The sequence below is a fragment of the Scophthalmus maximus genome, chromosome 12 (assembly GCF_022379125.1).
Source record: "Scophthalmus maximus strain ysfricsl-2021 chromosome 12, ASM2237912v1, whole genome shotgun sequence".
NCBI lineage: Eukaryota > Metazoa > Chordata > Actinopteri > Pleuronectiformes > Scophthalmidae > Scophthalmus > Scophthalmus maximus.
In genome coordinates this window covers 12,758,187-12,779,816 of record NC_061526.1, presented here as the reverse complement: position 1 = coordinate 12,779,816, position 21,630 = coordinate 12,758,187, and the positions used below count along the sequence as shown (strand labels likewise).

The 21,630-nt window shown below is 43.1% G+C and overlaps 13 non-coding genes across 13 annotated transcripts; 6 read left to right on the top strand and 7 right to left on the bottom strand.

Moving 5' to 3' along the window:
- Positions 1-711: 711 nt before the first annotated feature.
- On the bottom strand, positions 712-794 carry trnal-cag. Its single transcript has one exon. It is a non-coding gene; the product is annotated as a tRNA-Leu (tRNA).
- A 216-nt stretch (positions 795-1,010) lies between these two features.
- trnaq-cug lies at positions 1,011-1,082 on the top strand. Its single transcript has one exon. It is a non-coding gene; the product is annotated as a tRNA-Gln (tRNA).
- A 1,234-nt stretch (positions 1,083-2,316) lies between these two features.
- trnal-cag lies at positions 2,317-2,399 on the bottom strand. Its single transcript has one exon. It is a non-coding gene; the product is annotated as a tRNA-Leu (tRNA).
- A 216-nt stretch (positions 2,400-2,615) lies between these two features.
- Positions 2,616-2,687, top strand: trnaq-cug. Its single transcript has one exon. It is a non-coding gene; the product is annotated as a tRNA-Gln (tRNA).
- A 1,323-nt stretch (positions 2,688-4,010) lies between these two features.
- Positions 4,011-4,082, top strand: trnaq-cug. The gene has a single exon. It is a non-coding gene; the product is annotated as a tRNA-Gln (tRNA).
- A 1,235-nt stretch (positions 4,083-5,317) lies between these two features.
- On the bottom strand, positions 5,318-5,400 carry trnal-cag. Its single transcript has one exon. It is a non-coding gene; the product is annotated as a tRNA-Leu (tRNA).
- Positions 5,401-5,609: 209 nt separating this feature from the next.
- Positions 5,610-5,681, top strand: trnaq-cug. The gene has a single exon. It is a non-coding gene; the product is annotated as a tRNA-Gln (tRNA).
- A 964-nt stretch (positions 5,682-6,645) lies between these two features.
- On the bottom strand, positions 6,646-6,717 carry trnaq-uug. Its single transcript has one exon. It is a non-coding gene; the product is annotated as a tRNA-Gln (tRNA).
- Positions 6,718-7,635: 918 nt separating this feature from the next.
- trnaq-uug lies at positions 7,636-7,707 on the bottom strand. Its single transcript has one exon. It is a non-coding gene; the product is annotated as a tRNA-Gln (tRNA).
- Positions 7,708-8,616: 909 nt separating this feature from the next.
- trnal-cag lies at positions 8,617-8,699 on the bottom strand. The gene has a single exon. It is a non-coding gene; the product is annotated as a tRNA-Leu (tRNA).
- A 215-nt stretch (positions 8,700-8,914) lies between these two features.
- trnaq-cug lies at positions 8,915-8,986 on the top strand. Its single transcript has one exon. It is a non-coding gene; the product is annotated as a tRNA-Gln (tRNA).
- A 978-nt stretch (positions 8,987-9,964) lies between these two features.
- Positions 9,965-10,036, bottom strand: trnaq-uug. The gene has a single exon. It is a non-coding gene; the product is annotated as a tRNA-Gln (tRNA).
- A 1,238-nt stretch (positions 10,037-11,274) lies between these two features.
- trnaq-cug lies at positions 11,275-11,346 on the top strand. The gene has a single exon. It is a non-coding gene; the product is annotated as a tRNA-Gln (tRNA).
- Positions 11,347-21,630: the final 10,284 nt, after the last annotated feature.

The window sequence follows — 21,630 nt, the reverse complement described above, 5'->3', positions numbered from 1 at the left end:
AATCAGGAGCACTGGACTCGCTTGAAGATTGCTGAAGAGGTTTTCGCCTCTCATCCAAGAGGCTTCTTTAGTTCTAACTAGGTTGTGATGAAACAATCGCACAGGTCAACATAGGAGAGCCAACTCTTCAGGACATGACTCAGCTGCCTTCCCACTCCTAAAAGACAAAGACACTCCTTGGAAGATACAGATGTACACATTTTAGACAGGGAAGGCAGATGGTTTGAAAGAGGAGAAGTAAAGGAAGCCACCTATGTCAATATAGAGAAACCATCCCTCAACAGAGGAGGAGGTCTGCGACACCATCTCTTTCCCACCTAAAATGCTGTCCTTTCATCCCTCTTCAGGAGACTTAACAACATTCCAACTCATCCCCTTGTGTCCCCCCAAAGCAACTGTGACGACAACGACTGTCATTGAAACCGTCTGGAGCACTACCACACTACACAGAGGTTCATTGCCTGGGTTCCATCACAACTTAGTTGGAAGCCTCTTGGGTGAGAGAGGAAATGTCTTCAAGAATCTACAACCAAAGTCACAGAACATAGACTCTCAGTTGTTTACTGGTCCTTGGTGACCTCTCATAGATGTTGTTAGTACATGATGCGTGTGTAAGCAGACACAAGACAGCAGATACAGTCCTAACTGATATGCAGACACTTTGGGAAATTAGAGTCCAACAACTGAAGTTGGCCACAGAGAAATATTTACTGTCAGAAGTGGGATTCGAACCCACGCCTCCAGTGGAGACTGCGACCTGAACGCAGCGCCTTGGACCGCTCGGCCATCCTGACACTATCACAAAGAAAAAAGTACCATTTTTTTTTCGGCCCGAGGGCTTGACAGGATTTTTAAGTCCGGTATGTTTACTTACTGTAGCCTGAACAATTGGAAGATCGTCATCCACAGCAATAGAATGATTGTGGCATTTCCCACTGTACACTTGTGTGTGAACGCAGCATGGTAGGCGCTTAACGCTCTTAAACCAGATCTGACTGGCCGCAGCAGGTGGTTCTATGGTGTAATGGTCAGCACTCTGGACTCTGAATCCAGCGATCCGAGTTCAAATCTCGGTAGGACCTGATTTTGAGAAAAAAATAAACTGTTGTACTTGAAATCAACACACGATATACCCCCCTGAAAACACTTGGCACATCGTCGAAACTGGACTGACGAACTGAGGTAACCAACAATGCTACCTGTCACTTACTTGTCCTATGGAGTGCAACAGCAAAAGGTAAGAAGTGAAGGTAGGAGACACCTCTTCATTCCCCCTCCTCTGCATCCAGCAGAAGGGATACACACAGTCTCCACCCTGTTCTGTTGAACGGGAGGCAACTACCACCCCGAGCCCCAACCCCCCCATATTCCCGGTAATGGCCGATGGTTTTGTCGCGGTAATGTTTATTTATCTCGCTGAAACGCCCCTCTTTGATATCTTCAACAAACCCCCCCCCCTCACTTACTTGTCCTATGGAGTGCAACAGCAAAAGGTAAGAAGTGAAGGTAGGAGACACCTCTTTGTGAGCAAGAGCACCCTAAAGTGACTGTAGGGGCACAGACGCTCAGTCTCAAACGGTCTGTGAAGATTCACTTTCATCCAGATCATAGTTATCCCCAAGGGTTTTGAATCAGGAGCACTGGACTCGCTTGAAGATTGCTGAAGAGGTTTTCGCCTCTCATCCAAGAGGCTTCTTTAGTTCTAACTAGGTTGTGATGAAACAATCGCACAGGTCAACATAGGAGAGCCAACTCTTCAGGACATGACTCAGCTGCCTTCCCACTCCTAAAAGACAAAGACACTCCTTGGAAGATACAGATGTACACATTTTAGACAGGGAAGGCAGATGGTTTGAAAGAGGAGAAGTAAAGGAAGCCACCTATGTCAATATAGAGAAACCATCCCTCAACAGAGGAGGAGGTCTGCGACACCATCTCTTTCCCACCTAAAATGCTGTCCTTTCATCCCTCTTCAGGAGACTTAACAACATTCCAACTCATCCCCTTGTGTCCCCCCAAAGCAACTGTGACGACAACGACTGTCATTGAAACCGTCTGGAGCACTACCACACTACACAAAGGTTCATTGCCTGGGTTCCATCACAACTTAGTCTACATCTCATAGATGTGAGAGAGGAAATGTCTTGAAGAATCTACAACCAAAGTCACTCTCAGTTGTTTACTGGTCCTTGGTGACCTCTCATAGATGTTGTTAGTACATGATGCGTGTGTAAGCAGACACAGTCCTAACTGATATGCAGACACTTTGGGAAATTAGAGTCCAACAACTGAAGTTGGCCACAGAGAAATATTTACTGTCAGAAGTGGGATTCGAACCCACGCCTCCAGTGGAGACTGCGACCTGAACGCAGCGCCTTGGACCGCTCGGCCATCCTGACACTATCACAAAGAAAAAAGTACCATTTTTTTTTCGGCCCGAGGGCTTGACAGGATTTTTAAGTCCGGTATGTTTACTTACTGTAGCCTGAACAATTGGAAGATCGTCATCCACAGCAATAGAATGATTGTGGCATTTCCCACTGTACACTTGTGTGTGAACGCAGCATGGTAGGCGCTTAACGCTCTTAAACCAGATCTGACTGGCCGCAGCAGGTGGTTCTATGGTGTAATGGTCAGCACTCTGGACTCTGAATCCAGCGATCCGAGTTCAAATCTCGGTAGGACCTGATTTTGAGAAAAAAATAAACTGTTGTACTTGAAATCAACACACGATATACCCCCCTGAAAACACTTGGCACATCGTCGAAACTGGACTGACGAACTGAGGTAACCAACAATGCTACCTGTCACTTACTTGTCCTATGGAGTGCAACAGCAAAAGGTAAGAAGTGAAGGTAGGAGACACCTCTTCATTCCCCCTCCTCTGCATCCAGCAGAAGGGATACACACAGTCTCCACCCTGTTCTGTTGAACGGGAGGCAACTACCACCCCGAGCCCCAACCCCCCCATATTCCCGGTAATGGCCGATGGTTTTGTCGCGGTAATGTTTATTCATCTCGCTGAAACGCCCCTCTTTGATATCTTCAACAAACCCCCCCCCCTCACTTACTTGTCCTATGGAGTGCAACAGCAAAAGGTAAGAAGTGAAGGTAGGAGACACCTCTTTGTGAGCAAGAGCACCCTAAAGTGACTGTAGGGGCACAGACGCTCAGTCTCAAACGGTCTGTGAAGATTCACTTTCATCCAGATCATAGTTATCCCCAAGGGTTTTGAATCAGGAGCACTGGACTCGCTTGAAGATTGCTGAAGAGGTTTTCGCCTCTCATCCAAGAGGCTTCTTTAGTTCTAACTAGGTTGTGATGAAACAATCGCACAGGTCAACATAGGAGAGCCAACTCTTCAGGACATGACTCAGCTGCCTTCCCACTCCTAAAAGACAAAGACACTCCTTGGAAGATACAGATGTACACATTTTAGACAGGGAAGGCAGATGGTTTGAAAGAGGAGAAGTAAAGGAAGCCACCTATGTCAATATAGAGAAACCATCCCTCAACAGAGGAGGAGGTCTGCGACACCATCTCTTTCCCACCTAAAATGCTGTCCTTTCATCCCTCTTCAGGAGACTTAACAACATTCCAACTCATCCCCTTGTGTCCCCCCAAAGCAACTGTGACGACAACGACTGTCATTGAAACCGTCTGGAGCACTACCACACTACACAGAGGTTCCATCACAACTAGGAGGTGTCTCCTACCTTCACTTCTTACCTTTTGCTGTTGCACTCCATAGGACAAGTAAGTGACAGGTAGCATTGTCCGCTCGGCCATCCTGACACTATCACAGAGAAAAAAGTACCATTTTTTTTCGGCCCGAGGGCTTGACAGGATTTTTAAGTGCGGTATGTTTACTTACTGTAGCCTGCACAATTGGAAGATCGTCATCCACAGCAATAGAATGATTGTGGCATTTCCCACTGTACACTTGTGTGTGAACATAGCATGGTAGGTGCTTAACGCTCTGAAACCACATCTGACTCACTGCAGCAGGTGGTTCTATGGTGTAATGGTCAGCACTCTGGACTCTGAATCCAGTGATCCGAGTTCAAATCTCGGTAGGACCTGATTTTGAGAAAAAAATTAACTGTTGTACTTGAAATCAACACACGATATACCCCCCTGAAAACACTTGGCACATCGTCGAAACTGGACTGACGAACTGAGGTAACCAACAATGCTACCTGTCACTTACTTGTCCTATGGAGTGCAACAGCAAAAGGTAAGAAGTGAAGGTAGGAGACACCTCTTCATTCCCCCTCCTCTGCATCCAGCAGAAGGGATACACACAGTCTCCACCCTGTTCTGTTGAACGGGAGGCAACTACCACCCCGAGCCCCAACCCCCCCATATTCCCGGTAATGGCCGATGGTTTTGTCGCGGTAATGTTTATTTATCTCGCTGAAACGCCCCTCTTTGATATCTTCAACAAACCCCCCCCCCCTCACTTACTTGTCCTATGGAGTGCAACAGCAAAAGGTAAGAAGTGAAGGTAGGAGACACCTCTTTGTGAGCAAGAGCACCCTAAAGTGACTGTAGGGGCACAGACGCTCAGTCTCAAACGGTCTGTGAAGATTCACTTTCATCCAGATCATAGTTATCCCCAAGGGTTTTGAATCAGGAGCACTGGACTCGCTTGAAGATTGCTGAAGAGGTTTTCGCCTCTCATCCAAGAGGCTTCTTTAGTTCTAACTAGGTTGTGATGAAACAATCGCACAGGTCAACATAGGAGAGCCAACTCTTCAGGACATGACTCAGCTGCCTTCCCACTCCTAAAAGACAAAGACACTCCTTGGAAGATACAGATGTACACATTTTAGACAGGGAAGGCAGATTGTTTGAAAGAGGAGAAGTAAAGGAAGCCACCTATGTCAATATAGAGAAACCATCCCTCAACAGAGGAGGAGGTCTGCGACACCATCTCTTTCCCACCTAAAATGCTGTCCTTTCATCCCTCTTCAGGAGACTTAACAACATTCCAACTCATCCCCTTGTGTCCCCCCAAAGCAACTGTGACGACAACGACTGTCATTGAAACCGTCTGGAGCACTACCACACTACACAAAGGTTCATTGCCTGGGTTCCATCACAACTTAGTCTACATCTCATAGATGTGAGAGAGGAAATGTCTTCAAGAATCTACAACCAAAGTCACTCTCAGTTGTTTACTGGTCCTTGGTGACCTCTCATAGATGTTGTTAGTACATGATGCGTGTGTAAGCAGACACAGTCCTAACTGATATGCAGACACTTTGGGAAATTAGAGTCCAACAACTGAAGTTGGCCACAGAGAAATATTTACTGTCAGAAGTGGGATTCGAACCCACGCCTCCAGTGGAGACTGCGACCTGAACGCAGCGCCTTGGACCGCTCAGCCATCCTATCACAGTGAAAAAAGTACCATTTTTTTTCGGCCCGAGGGCTTGACAGGATTTTTAAGTGCGGTATGTTTACTTACTGTAGCCTGCACAATTGGAAGATCGTCATCCACAGCAATAGAATGATTGTGGCATTTCCCACTGTACACTTGTGTGTGAACATAGCATGGTAGGTGCTTAACGCTCTGAAACCACATCTGACTCACTGCAGCAGGTGGTTCTATGGTGTAATGGTCAGCACTCTGGACTCTGAATCCAGCGATCCGAGTTCAAATCTCGGTAGGACCTGATTTTGAGAAAAAAATAAACTGTTGTACTTGAAATCAACACACGATATACCCCCCTGAAAACACTTGGCACATTGTCAAAACTGAACTGACGAACTGAGGTAACCAACAATGCTACCTGTCACTTACTTGTCCTATGGAGTGCAACAGCAAAAGGTAAGAAGTGAAGGTAGGAGACACCTATTTGTGAGCAAGAGCACCCTAAAGTGACTGTAGGGGCACAAACGGTCTGTCAAGATTCTCTTTCATCCAGGTCATAGTTATCCCCAAGGGTTTTGAATCAGGAGCACTGGACTCGCTTGAAGATTGCTGAAGAGGTTTTCGCCTCTCATCCAAGAGGCTTCTTTAGTTCTAACTAGGTTGTGATGAAACAATCGCACAGGTCAACATAGGAGAGCCATCTCTTCAGGACATGACTCAGCTGCCTTCCCACTCCTAAAAGACAAAGACACTCCTTGGAAGATACAGATGTACACATTTTAGACAGGGAAGGCAGATGGTTTGAAAGAGGAGAAGTAAAGGAAGCCACCTATGTCAATGGTAACCAACAATGCTAGCTTCAAATTTATTGAACACCTACTAAATAGGCCTATATAAACACTAAATTTAGAGATAGCAAAAGCAATGTTAGATACACGTGTACCAACCAGGATCATAAACGAGTAGTAATTTGATCACATTCTCATATACAACAAAAAGCATGAGTTCAAAGTTTGGTGGGAGAGAAATCAATTGTTGTCCTGTCCATCAAGACTTGAGAGCAAGTTGACTCCTCAGGGACCAGACACAGGACCTTTGGGGTTGCCCTGTGCTGTTGGGACATAGGCAACAAAGCTTTTGGTTTTTGTGGATCCATGCATCTGGTTATTTCACATTTCTCGCATCCTTTGTCGCATTGGGATCTTCGGAGCTTAAAGGCTGGTTTGGCTGAGCTTTAAGTGCTGTCCTTTAAGTGACTTTGCTCAAGGTTCCACCGAGACTTGAACTCGGATCACTGGATTCAAAGTCCAGAGTGCTCACCATTACACCATGGAACCATTTTGAGTATTTGCCGAGACTATGACATTAAACAACCAGGAACTTATACGACCACAATGTCACTTACTTGTCCTATGGAGTGCAACAGCAAAAGGTAAGAAGTGAAGGTAGGAGACACCTCTTTGTGAGCAAGAGCACCCTAAAGTGACTGTAGGGGCACAGACGCTCAGTCTCAAACGGTCTGTCAAGATTCACTTTCATCCAGGTCATAGTTATCCCCAAGGGTTTTGAATCAGGAGCACTGGACTCGCTTGAAGATTGCTGAAGAGGTTTTCGCCTCTCATCCAAGAGGCTTCTTTAGTTCTAACTAGGTTGTGATGAAACAATCGCACAGGTCAACATAGGAGAGCCAACTCTTCAGGACATGACTCAGCTGCCTTCCCACTCCTAAAAGACAAAGACACTCCTTGGAAGATACAGATGTACACATTTTAGACAGGGAAGGCAGATGGTTTGAAAGAGGAGAAGTAAAGGAAGCCACCTATGTCAATGGTAACCAACAATGCTAGCTTCAAATTTATTGAACACCTACTAAATAGGCCTATATAAACACTAAATTTAGAGATAGCAAAAGCAATGTTAGATACACGTGTACCAACCAGGATCATAAACGAGTAGTAATTTGATCACATTCTCATATACAACAAAAAGCATGAGTTCAAAGTTTGGTGGGAGAGAAATCAATTGTTGTCCTGTCCATCAAGACTTGAGAGCAAGTTGACTCCTCAGGGACCAGACACAGGACCTTTGGGGTTGCCCTGTGCTGTTGGGACATAGGCAACAAAGCTTTTGGTTTTTGTGGATCCATGCATCTGGTTATTTCACATTTCTCGCATCCTTTGTCGCATTGGGATCTTCGGAGCTTAAAGGCTGGTTTGGCTGAGCTTTAAGTGCTGTCCTTTAAGTGACTTTGCTCAAGGTTCCACCGAGACTTGAACTCGGATCACTGGATTCAAAGTCCAGAGTGCTCACCATTACACCATGGAACCATTTTGAGTATTTGCCGAGACTATGACATTAAACAACCAGGAACTTATACGACCACAATGTCACTTACTTGTCCTATGGAGTGCAACAGCAAAAGGTAAGAAGTGAAGGTAGGAGACACCTCTTTGTGAGCAAGAGCACCCTAAAGTGACTGTAGGGGCACAGACGCTCAGTCTCAAACGGTCTGTCAAGATTCTCTTTCATCCAGGTCATAGTTATCCCCAAGGGTTTTGAATCAGGAGCACTGGACTCGCTTAAAGATTGCTGAAGAGGTTTTCGCCTCTCATCCAAGAGGCTTCTTTAGTTCTAACTAGGTTGTGATGAAACAATCGCACAGGTCAACACAGGAGAGCCAACTCTTCAGGACATGACTCAGCTGCCTTCCCACTCCTAAAAGACAAAGACACTCCTTGGAAGATACAGATGTACACATTTTAGACAGGGAAGGCAGATGGTTTGAAAGAGGAGAAGTAAAGGAAGCCACCTATGTCAATATAGAGAAACCATCCCTCAACAGAGGGATGGTTGTCCTTTCATCCCTCTTCAGGAGACTTAACAACATTCCAACTCATCCCGTTGTGTACCCCCAAAGCAACTGTGACGACAACGACTGTCAGTGAAACCGTCTGGAGCACTACCACACTACACAGAGGTTCATTGCCTGGGTTCCATCACAACTTAGTTGGAAGCCTCTTGGGTGAGAGAGGAAATGTCTTCAAGAATCTACAACCAAAGTCACAGAACATAGACTCTCAGTTGTTTACTGGTCCTTGGTGACCTCTCATAGATGTTGTTAGTACATGATGCGTGTGTAAGCAGACACAAGACAGCAGATACAGTCCTAACTGATATGCAGACACTTTGGGAAATTAGAGTCCAACAACTGAAGTTGGCCACAGAGAAATATTTATTGTCAGAAGTGGGATTAGAACCCACGCCTCCAGTGGAGACTGCGACCTGAACGCAGCGCCTTGGACCGCTCGGCCATCCTGACACTATCACAGAGAAAAAAGTACCTTTTTTTTTCGGCCCGAGGGCTTGACAGGATTTTTAAGTGCGGTATGTTTACTTACTGTAGCCTGCACAATTGGAAGATCGTCATCCACAGCAATAGAATGATTGTGGCATTTCCCACTGTACACTTGTGTGTGAACATAGCATGGTAGGTGCTTAACGCTCTGAAACCACATCTGACTCACTGCAGCAGGTGGTTCTATGGTGTAATGGTCAGCACTCTGGACTCTGAATCCAGCGATCCGAGTTCAAATCTCGGTAGGACCTGATTTTGAGAAAAAAATAAACTGTTGTACTTGAAATCAACACACGATATACCCCCCTGAAAACACTTGGCACATTGTCAAAACTGAACTGACGAACTGAGGTAACCAACAATGCTACCTGTCACTTACTTGTCCTATGGAGTGCAACAGCAAAAGGTAAGAAGTGAAGGTAGGAGACACCTCTTTGTGAGCAAGAGCACCCTAAAGTGACTGTAGGGGCACAGACGCTCAGTCTCAAACGGTCTGTCAAGATTCACTTTCATCCAGGTCATAGTTATCCCCAAGGGTTTTGAATCAGGAGCACTGGACTCGCTTGAAGATTGCTGAAGAGGTTTTTGCCTCTCATCCAAGAGGCTTCTTTAGTTCTAACTAGGTTGTGATGAAACAATCGCACAGGTCAACATAGGAGAGCCAACTCTTCAGGACATGACTCAGCTGCCTTCCCACTCCTAAAAGACAAAGACACTCCTTGGAAGATACAGATGTTCACATTTTAGACAGGGAAGGCAGATGGTTTGAAAGAGGAGAAGTAAAGGAAGCCACCTATGTCAATGGTAACCAACAATGCTAGCTTCAAATTTATTGAACACCTACTAAATAGGCCTATATAAACACTAAATTTAGAGATAGCAAAATCAATGTTAGATACACGTGTACCAACCAGGATCATAAACGAGTAGTAATTTGATCACATTCTCATATACAACAAAAAGCATGAGTTCAAAGTTTGGTGGGAGAGAAATCAATTGTTGTCCTGTCCATCAAGACTTGAGAGCAAGTTGACTCCTCAGGGACCGGACACAGGACCTTTGGGGTTGCCCTGTGCTGTTGGGACATAGGCAACAAAGCTTTTGGTTTTTGTGGATCCATGCATCTGGTTATTTCACATTTCTCGCATCCTTTGTCGCATTGGGATCTTAGGAGCTTAAAGGCTGGTTGGGCTGAGCTTCAAGTGCTGTCATTTAAGTGACTTTGCTCAAGGTTCCACCGAGACTTGAACTCAGATCACTGGATTCAAAGTCCAGAGTGCTCACCATTACACCATGGAACCATTTTGAGTATTTGCCGAGACTATGACAGTAAACAACCAGGAACTTATACGACCACAATGTCACTTACTTGTCCTATGGAGTGCAACAGCAAAAGGTAAGAAGTGAAGGTAGGAGACACCTCTTTGTGAGCAAGAGCACCCTAAAGTGACTGTAGGGGCACAGACGCTCAGTCTCAAACGGTCTGTCAAGATTCTCTTTCATCCAGGTCATAGTTATCCCCAAGGGTTTTGAATCAGGAGCACTGGACTCGCTTGAAGATTGCTGAAGAGGTTTTCGCCTCTCATCCAAGAGGCTTCTTTAGTTCTAACTAGGTTGTGATGAAACAATCGCACAGGTCAACATAGGAGAGCCAACTCTTCAGGACATGACTCAGCTGCCTTCCCACTCCTAAAAGACAAAGACACTCCTTGGAAGATACAGATGTACACATTTTAGACAGGGAAGGCAGATGGTTTGAAAGAGGAGAAGTAAAGGAAGCCACCTATGTCAATATAGAGAAACCATCCCTCAACAGAGGAGGAGGTCTGCGAGACCATCTCTTTCCCACCTAAAATGCTGTCCTTTCATCCCTCTTCAGGAGACTTAACAACATTCCAACTCATCCCCTTGTGTCCCCCCAAAACAACCACCACGGTGACTCCAACGACTGTCATTGAAACCGTCTGGAGCACTGCCACACTACACAGAGGTTCATTGCCTGGGTTCCACCACAACTTAGTTGGAAGCCACTTGGGTGAGAGAGGAAATGTCTTCAAGAATCTACAACCAGAGTCACAGAACATAGACTCTCAGTTGTTTACTGGTCCTTGGTAACCTGTCATAGATGTTGTTAGTACATGATGCGTTTCACCAGCTGGTGTGTGTAAGCAGACACAAGACAGCAGATACAGTCCTACTGATATGCAGACACTTTGGGAAATTAGAGTCCCACATAGTTGGCCAGAAGTGGGATTTGAACCTACGACCCCAGTGGAGACTGCGACCTGAACGCAGCGCCTTGGACCGCTCGGCCATCCTGACACTATCAAAGTGAAAAAAGTACCTTTTTTTTTTTCGGCCCGAGGGCTTGACAGGATTTTTAAGTGCGGTATGTTTACTTACTGTAGCCTGAACAATTGGAAGATCGTCATCCACAGCAATAGAAGGATTGTGGCATTTCCCACTGTACACTTGTGTGTGAACACAGCATGGTAGGCGCTTAACGCTCTGAAACCACATCTGACTGACTGCAGCAGGTGGTTCTATGGTGTAATGGTCAGCACTCTGGACTCTGAATCCAGTTATCCGTGTTCAAATCTCGGTAGGACCTGATTTTGAGAAAAAAACAAACTGTTGTACTTGAAATCAGAACACAATATACCCCCCTGAAAACACTTGGCACATCGTCAAAACTGAACTGACGAACTGAGGTAACCAACAATGCTACCTTCAAATTTATTGAACACCTACTAAATAGGCCTATATAAACACTACATTTAGAGATAGCAAAAGCAATGTTAGATACACAAATTTGTTAGAGTTCAAATTTTGGTGGGAGAGAAATCAATTGTAGAAAGAATTGTTATTGCAATAGAACATGAAAAGCAGTCGGACGAATAAAATACAAAAGGGATCAACTATAGGATCAACCAAGCTTGGATGTGGAACTGCAAAAATTTTCATTGATTAAAGAAGGTAAAATTTCTGCATCTGCTTTAAATGGGGAAACTCCTGGTTACTTTTTGATGTTGCAGGTAACTTAAGGGCTCCCCAAGATTTAATGAATATGATGTTGAAATCTTTTTTGTTGTTTGAGCGTGTTGCTCATTCTAGAGGCTGGCCTTTTGACAAACTTTAATGTTACAGTGTGTCTTCACAGGCCAAGCATAGGTAGGTTATTATGCTCTTTCATCCGAGGATAGTAAAGATTACAGCAAGGTAAAATCAGCTGTCTTTAAGGCATTTGAGTTAGTTCCAGAAGCCTACCGCCAACGTTTCAGGGGCTGGCGTGAAGCAGAAAAACAAACACATTTGCAGTTCTGACTTCACTTTTTTTTCATAATTCAATCTTTATTGTTTTTCAAAAGATGTCACATAGAACAAAAACATCAAGATACCATCTCAATAAGATGAAAACGAGAAAAGCGAAAGAAATAGATAAATAAACAAAAGCAAACAGAAAAAAAAGAAAACTTAAAAGAAACAAAATACATAGAAACACAAAAATATTGACAAAGGAAAGATATACATACATTGGTTCCACTTATCGTGCTTTTATCATGTCTTCCAAGCAATCATGTATAGTCAGCTAATTCTAGTCATCATTCTAATACATCGGTACCAGACACTGGGAGGGCAAATGTCACAAGACCTGAGGGCAGTAAGGATTTGATAACCTCGTCAATTTCTCCCTGATCAACCATTCAAAATTGTATTCATGAAGGGGCCCCAAGTGTTCCAAAATATTTCTTGTTTGTTGTTCAGTCTAAAAGTTAGTTGTTCATAGTTGGCTATTTTGGTAATTTTCCCCCAGCCATTCATCAAAAGGGATGACATTTCTAGCCTGAACACAATCCTACAACCAGTGGTAAGGGCCAGTCTGCACCATTACGCCTGCCGACTTGTTAATATCACCCCCTCTGTCATTATGCCTAACATGCAGAGCCCAGGGTCCTGTCGCAGCTCAGTTCCAAGTACTTTGTTGATGAATGTGGTTATCTTTTCCCATAGAGTCCAGGTCATTGAGCATTCATAAAGCATGTGTACTAGTGTACCTTTGCTTCTATCATATCTCCAGCATACATCTGAATCCCGTAATTTTAATCTTGCCATTTTACTGGGAGTCAAATAGTTCCTATGAATAATCCTATACGTAATTAATCGAGTCTGCACTTCTCTTGATGTTTTATGCCATGTCCTCAACATCTCATCAGTTATCCCTCTTTCTGTCTTTTTCCCATACTCTCTTGAGACCATCAAGTTTTGGAGGGTGGAATTGTTTCATAAAACTGCAAAATCTGGTTGCCCCGCCCGTGACCCGCCAATTGCCCTGAAAAATTTCCTGTACCCTTGCTTGAGTTGCTAGGCGATATTTCCTTTGTATAGCCATTATACAACTTCTCAGTTGAGGATATTTCCAAGAATTACTTGTAGGGATGTTGTATGTAATTGTCATCTGCTCAAATGACATAATGGAATAGTGCAAATTCTGCTTTCTTCTGCAATATGGAATAGAGTTTGAGTTTTAGTTTACATAAAGGTCTGCTGGATTTAGTTGAGGCATGCCTTATATCAAGATCCTTAATTTCCTTTTCAAATTCACGTTTGGTAGCTTGTTTTTTCAAGTAAGATGAGTGTTGTATCAGGCGACCCCTCAGATAGGGTTTGAATGCATCCCACTCCAGACCTGGGTTGGAGGTTGACCCTTCATCTATTTCCCAGTATTCTAAAATTTTGTTTTTAATATAAATCAAGCAATTTTTCACTGTGGAGTAAAGAGGTATTAAGTCTCCAGCGGCTTATTGGGTCTTTAGGTCGAGACCCCTCAAACGTAGCACAACTTCTACCAGGGCATGATCTGATAGCAAAATATTCCCGATTGATGCATTGATTGTCATGCCTACTAACTGTTTGGTCATTAAAAAGTAATCTATTCTAGATTACGAAGAATGCTGTTTTAAAACGTATATTCTCTATCTTGGGGGTGTAAGAGCCTCGAAATGTCGACTACACCAAGCTCTTCTTCAATAGTGTCAATTGCTAATTGGGATTTCTGTTTTTTTTCTTCATATTTACAGACTTCTAATGCTGGGTTTCTCACCTGAATAAAATCCCCTTCCCAATTATTATATACGTATTCACTATTCATTTCAAAGTGTGACAGATTTCACTAAAAAAGGCTGGGGAGTCAGTATTTGGTGCATAAATATTTATTAGGGAGTACCTGACAACCATCTGCCCTCCTTGTCGGAGAAATGTCTGTGAATTCTGATGTTAAGATTTTTACGAATTAATATGCAAACGCCCCGCTGTTTAGATGAGTAGTTACTAAAAATATTTTTTCCAACCCAGTCCCGTTGTAATTTAGTTGACTCTTCCTGATTTAAGTGAGTCTCTTGTAGGAAGCAAATGTCCACTCTTTTCTGTTTCAGATTTAGAAGAAACTTCTTTCCTTTAATAGCAAGGTTTGCACCCTTAATATTTCATATCACTTTGAGCATTTCTGTCATCCTATTATGTATGTATTTCAAACCTGTTTCACCTACGCCCATAAAACATAATCTCAAAATGCATGCGAGTACGTGTACAGTAACGTAATAAGCCCTGTTTTAAGTGATTACGTGTTATACACCTTCAAAAAATCAATGTTTGTGCCGCCACTCCACACATTCTTTCTCTTTGGCTGCTCACTGCACAGCCTCTCTAGCTCTGAATCTCAGGAAGCGCACTAGAATATGTCGGTCTCTGTTGCCTCGTTGGCCAGTTCTGTGGGAGCGCTCGATTTCAAAATCCTGGGTCACTTCGATATCCTGCACTTCAGAAAGAAGTTTCTGCACAAACCTGATTTCACATTTTAATAGATGGTGTTTTTCATCTGATGTGAGATCTTTTGATAAGCTATGCAATCTAGTTGTTTTAGAACAGTTCAAACAGTCTGTGTGTGATTACATCACGACTTATATTAATGAGCACAAGATCACATGTCCTAGTGAGGCAGCAGTGCTAGCAGATGAATATTTGTTAACACACAAGAGTATCTATTGCAAGCAGCATTGTAGGGTCACATTTCAGAAATCGGTTCCTTTGTCCCCTGAGTTAGAAGTGTCCTTTGATAAAAGAAAAAAAGACAAATATCTCATGTGAAATCTGTTTGTTTCGCTACACATGTTCATATTCACTAAGTAGGTGGCACTGCAGATCTGGTGGCTCCATTTCAAGGCAGGTCGAGCCAGTAGACTCTTCTGAGATTGGGTTGGGTTATGCTACGTTCATGTCTGATGGTTTTGTACCAATAAGTAGGAGTGACAAAGTTCCTGTCAGAATCTTGAGAGACTCAGGGGCTTTGAAATGCTTTGTGAGGGAAGATATCCTCTCTTCAAACCCGTTTTGTGCCTGTGCATAACATGTATTTGTCCTGTGATTTGGTACAAGGGAAGGTGGAAGTTAGCCTGGGACCCAGACGAATTCTGGGGGTCATTTAAATTTGCTCTGCCAGAATATGGTCTGGATCCCCTGCATTGGGAAGGGATTTTCCACCCGGCAGAAAACTTGCCAGTCCAATCACAACAAATTATCTGATAATGGGCGGGGATTATAACACGACACAGACAGAAGTGACTTTTGTAAACAACCAAGGCTGCCGCTGATGAACGAACATTTGACACGATAATTTCACATTTCTCCCACAAAAACGGCAACGCTCGTTCAGAGACATTGTGGAATCATCTTCTCTAGGTACGCTCTAGGCATCGCTCAACAGACGTCACATGATTCGTTGCCATCCAATTGAGTCCAGAGGCATTTTGCTCTGCGTCCGTTGGTAATGCTCTTGGAAATCGAAAATGAGCCAAGAGGTTCCAGACTAATAAGCATTTGAGTATTAATCGGGCTACGCCAGGCTAGGTGGAGGTTGGTGTTTGTCCAAAACTGCCAGTTGAAGGAGTTGATCTAATTTATAATGTAAGAAATAATGTAAGACCAGAAAGTGTTAAAATACCTGATGTGTCAATACAAACAAATACATGTTTCCTCCCTAGAGCCTTAAGAGGTCGCTGAACCAGAGCCAGCAATTCTTCCATTCTTTGCTTCAGAGCAGCAAGGGGTCACTGAATGACTCGTGCCATGCCTGCTGGTTTGGCTGATGGTGATGTGATTTTGGAGAAGTCTGTTGAGGTTAAACTGGTAACATTTTCTTTGCCTACTGGTCTTTCTATTTCTCGTTCAGAGCTGGTGAAATAACAGAGAGTAGACCGGTCTCTGAAGGACAGCTACGATCTGGTTTTGCCAACATCACATATGAAAATTTAGGCAAGGGTATTTACTCAAGGATGACCTTTCGCTTAGGATGTGGACTCCTCATGGTGAGGCATTCAGTGGTGAGGCATTCAGACTTCACTGGCTGGGGAGATGGCAAAACAAAAATTACAAGTCTGTCAGATAAAAAATTAAAGGTTGTTGATGTTGTGCTGGCGAACAGATTTTGGTTCTGCTGCAGCTTGTTGACTCTCTATTCAGGCAAAATACTTTTGTCGATGTAATGTAATCAGCCCAGTTTCAAACAAAACTACCTGATTGAAATGCCAAATGCAAGGAAGTCCAATAAAATCTGTTGTTAATTTGCTCAAACCTTGTCACGTGCACCTTGGTCATGAGATCTCCTTTGATAGACCTGCATTATCTTTCTCTTCCACTATCCTGGTATTCGTGTACCCTAAAAATTGCTTCTTCAGGATCCAAGGTTGCTGGGAAATGAAGATTTGGGAGGGGGAGAAGTTGTAGTGGTGGGTGATTGGTACATTTTGTGAGTTAATGAAGGGGTTGTTTATGTAAATATGAGATGATCGCATGTTGGTATATCATAATGGATTTAAAAAATTGTTCAATATTGTATAGTATCTAATATTATTTTTTGATTCTGAGTGTGATGGCCCAAAGGTCCATTTCATGCTGAGTTGCCAATCTGAGGAATGGCTGATCAGGTAAAGTGGTCTGCACCTGAGTTGATTTGACTGCCAACCCTACATATAGGTTCATGAGCAGTCAGTCTCTCTCTCCTTTCTGGGTCGTTTGGTTGGACATTAGGTGCATTGTTGTTTTGGTTTCTTACACTTTTAAATTTAAGCAGCAGATAAGGAGGCAGATAAAGAGGAAAGAAGAGATTTATGTGAAGCCCGACAGTCAGACAACCACAGAGCTGGATGGGTTGGGGCAAGCCCGTTGAGAGGTTAGAGGACAGAGAGAGTCCATGGAAGAGGACAAGGTAGAGAGAAGAGTGTCTGTGGCTGAGTCAGGAGGCAAGAGTGAGAAGGAGTCAGGTGAGGGGAGAACTGATTGGACAAATGAGCCAAGAGAGGAGGGAGACAGAGAGCGAAAGTTGCGGCGGAGAGGGACAGTATGAGTCGATGAGGGAGGGTTGGCAGTTGGAGAGAGGGGAAGAGAGTGGGATATGAAGAAGTGGTCAGAGACATGGAGAAGAGTGACAGAGAGCTCTGGTGAATATAAGTGGTAACCAAGAAGTTGGTTACCAGCTTTGTGAGTGTGGGGGGGAGTGAGAAAGCAAAGCAGGTCAGAAAGACTAACAGCTGAGATGTAATCTTCTGTCTGGATGTTGAAATCACAGAAAAGTGCTAACAGAGAGCCATCTTCTGGGATGTTAGTCATGAGGACGTCCAATTCCTCCAAGAAATCCCCAAGAAGGGCTTATGGGCGGTAGAGTAAAATTATGTTTAATTTCACCGGGTGTGTTACAGAAACATCGTGAAGTTCACAGGATGAAGAAGTAAAGTGCGGAAGAAGGGAAGAGAATTTCGATTCAGGATAAAGTAGCAAACCAGTGCCTCCCCCTCCGCCAACAGGTCGAGGTGTGTGGGTGAAGGAATAAGCTGAGGAGAGAGCAGCAGGGGTGGAGGTGTTGTCAGGAGTTATCCAGGTCTCAGTGAGTGCAGAAAGGCCAAGGGGAAGCAAGGATGCATAACCACAGATGAACTCAACCTTGCGGGTTGCAGACTGGCAATTCCACAGGCCCCCTGTGACAAGGTGTTGGGTCTGTGGACCGGGAGGGGCAGGTAAGTTTTGGAAAGATTATGGTGCTATTCTGAACGGGTACGTGGTCCAAAGTATCTCCGAGAAGAGTAGTGAACAGGAAAGGAAAATACACACATGATACATGAAAGAAAAAGAGAGATACTTAGCTCCCACCCATCCTTCAACGAAGGACTCTGCCGCTCCCAACAAATGCTGACTTTTCTACACAAGTGCTCATTACCAAAGGTGCTAACCACGCCCCCGCAATTAATTTGATATTCAAACCACCAGGTGGGAGAGCAATTGAAACTAAGTCCACTGACCACTGAGAAACATCTGAGAACAGCAACTGTTTTTCCACCTTAGTCAGTGAAAATAAACTTCTGAAAAGGATCTAAAGCAACAATAAACTTTACTTTGTTCAACGTAAAACAGGCAGAGGAAGGTTAAACAGGGAAATGCCAGTTTTAGGAACTAGATAAACTCAGTCATAACAGAACACAGGTTAAAATCAGTCAGCAAAGACAATGGAATAAAACAAGGCTTCTAAAACTAGAATATGAATAAATCTAACTCAGGAATACTGATCCCAACTCAGAGCTCAGCTGAAGCCGGACATACACTGTGCGATTTTAGAAATGCTGCTGTTAAACTCCAACTCAAACTGTCTGAGTAAATCGTCTGCGACGTGAAGCCAAAGCTCAGAATTGATGTACTCATACTGTCCGGTTCGACCGCCAGCCACGACTTGACCGCTCACACTGTGCGTGTGAAATGCCCGCTGGCTCCTGCGGAAAGCTCCTCTGAGGCAAAGAAGTTTGTGTACCATAGAAGAAGAACGCTGACCAGACAGAAACGTGTGTAATCTGTGTGCCCAAACCTCAAAAAGGAGGCAAAAAAAAGAGAGGAGCCGGTGTATAAGGACTCACACACTTTATGTCCAATTAACATAATTGACCCTAAAAAGAGTCGTACTCAGAAATCGGGGCAAAAACAGCCTTAAATCGCAAAGCGTATGCCCGGCTTTAGAGAAAGTCCACAAAGACAAACTGAAAACCTGAAACAACGACAGAGCACAGTTGAGCAGAAAATGACAATTTCAGAAAAAGTAAATATACTCAGCTAATCTAGCGGTCTTTGAGTAAAAATCCCAGAAGTCAAAATGCAGAAGATTATTGACTCACAGAGTGACAATATTTAATATTATATTTTTTTTGGTCATTGGATTTTCTTTTCAGAAACCAGTATTAAAAAACGAATGGTTATTTGAGTTTTGTTGATTTCTTTTTAAAATACAAAATTGAAAATTGAAAAAATTTATTGTGGTCAAAAAGGGATGAGTGAAATTTTAAAAATGGTTTCATTTTCCTGATTATAATTATTTCATGTGTTTTGAATAGCAAAAAATGAAATCAGTAGAAAACTGGAACGAAAAAAAGGGCAGTTTCTCATATTCTCAGATCGGATGTTGTGGTTTTCAAAGCGAGAGCGCCAACTGTAGACCAGTCTGACTGCCAGTGAGTAATGTTATAGCCAGGTCGGGCCCGTGGCATAGGCGACATAGGCTGCAAGAAAAATGTATTTATTTTTTTATGTTGAGCGTAGGTGGGTTCTGCCGTGGTGACAATAGAATATTGTTAACAAGTGCTACCAACATTATCAACAAAAACAGACTGTATGTACGCGTGTGTGTGTCAGTGGGCGTGGTCTTCCTGAGGTCCTCACTGGGCTGCACACCCGTTCTTGATCAAGCTCGTCATCTCCTGTATTAAAACTATGACTCGTCGTCAGATTGTTTTGTTTCGACCTAGTTAAACACTTTGTTTAGATCCTGTTCAGTGATTTTCCTGAAGCGGATATTGTCTTCTCTGATGGTTAAGTCCAGTTTCTGAGGCAGGCAATACCAGATGTAAGTCATGGAACTCAGCCCAAGACCTTGGAACTCAGTAATGCAGCCATTGCCGAACTCACGCTGCCTTGCTCCTGCTTCTCTACCCAACTTCTCAATGTCGTCACCCTCAATCCTCACCCTCTATTGCTTGAACGACTTTTAAATCTGTTAAAACATTCATTGAGTCTGGTCGTCTGCATTGTGGGTCAAATTCTAGATCAGCCCTGAACTTTTTTTAAACACAAAAAATAGACAAACACAGTTCAGGGGGCGGTGTGATGAGGAGCCACAATTACCACAGGTCTGGGAACATGAGAAAACGGGCTTATTTTTTGTTTTCTAGTGACTTCATTTCTTTGTAATTCAAAATAGAAATTGAAAATGAAATTTTTCACACTGAAAAAGAAAAGCGGCTTGTTTTTTAATTTTGCAACAAAAATGAAATAGCCAATCGTTCTTTGTTTTTTAATTTCCACTTTTGGACAGAAAATTTAATGACCCTTTTCAGCATTGCTGCCTAAGCTATTAATGATAAAACTAATTTTTCAAATACAGTGGAAGTATTTTTATTTCTACACATAATTTTTCCCGGGAATATTAATAGTATTAAAAACCATTCATATCAGAAATTAAACTTGAAATCTAAACAATGCTGTTTCATGTAGAGCTCTATGTGTCATGCCCTCTGCCTCCTAGTCTCTCTCCCTGTCTGTGTGTGTGTGTGTGTGTGTGTGTGTGTGCTTGATTGCAGGGTTGGAGTCAGGAGTGATAAAATAAAACCCAGCTCCACCTTCCAGATCTGTCTCAGCCTGTGTTTAACTGTTGAAAAAATGTGATGTGGACAAATGTGTTTAAGCAGCTGAGAAAATCTTTAATAGTTCTCATCATTAGCTCTGAGTACAGATGTGGTATGTATCTACATTTATTAGAACATTGTGATGTGTTCAAAGAAGCTGAAATCAGCTGAACTGGAGGAGAAAACCTCCTGTAACATTTCCACAGACAGATCAGTCGGTCAGAGCAAATAATAAATGAAGGCTCATGATGGAGGAGGCAATCAGTTCTGATCCTGGTGCAATATGGTAATATCAGATCAATTCTTTTTTGATGACCTGGTTTAATTAAAATCATTTGATGTAGTTCACGTCTTATATACAGTTCAGTTTCCATTTTAATAAAACAAAATCCCCCACCAAATGTTAATTTGTCCTGTATATTAAAAAAAAAATATTATAACAAAGTCACGTCAGTTTAAATAGGATATGATCAAATACCTGAACATTGATGCCTTGAAATAATTTCAGATTCATAATCCTCCTCATGTTCTCCTATAGGGGCTTTAATGATATTGTGTGCACAATAGTCAGATCACAAATGGCAGCATTATTTTCGACAGCACAAATCATGATCATAATTCCTTTAGAAAATATATGTTCTGTGTGTAGGCCTGCTATGCATATTAAAAATTGTCTGGATTTTTTTAATACTGCAAATCCTGCAATAGTATAAAAAGTGCTATTGATGGTGAGAACAATTAAATTGCCAGGGAACACGACTAACGCATCCAGCCTGCGAACTTCAGATCATACAGTATTATTGATCATAAGATCAGTATCACCGATGAAAAACAAATTATTTGGCATCAAAGAATAAGAAGAAAAACTTTCCGAGTTCGGAAATAGAGGTCCTGCTGTCGGAGATCAGTGCTTTGGGTTTAATTGCAATATTATGCAGTACGAAGCATGTTAAAATTATGTGACATGCCTTCTCTGGTGTGTAGAGCAACTTGCCACCAGCTGTGTCAAGACACATCCGCCTGGCCTTCACGACACCAATTGTGCGCTCTACCACGGCACGAGTGCAAGTATGACGCTCATTATATGAGCACTCTTTTCTTGTCTGTGGGTTAGTTCAAGGACCCGTCACATGACTTGGATGCTGACCCTCATTCTGGTACCTCAGACTGCAGCCTCTCTGACT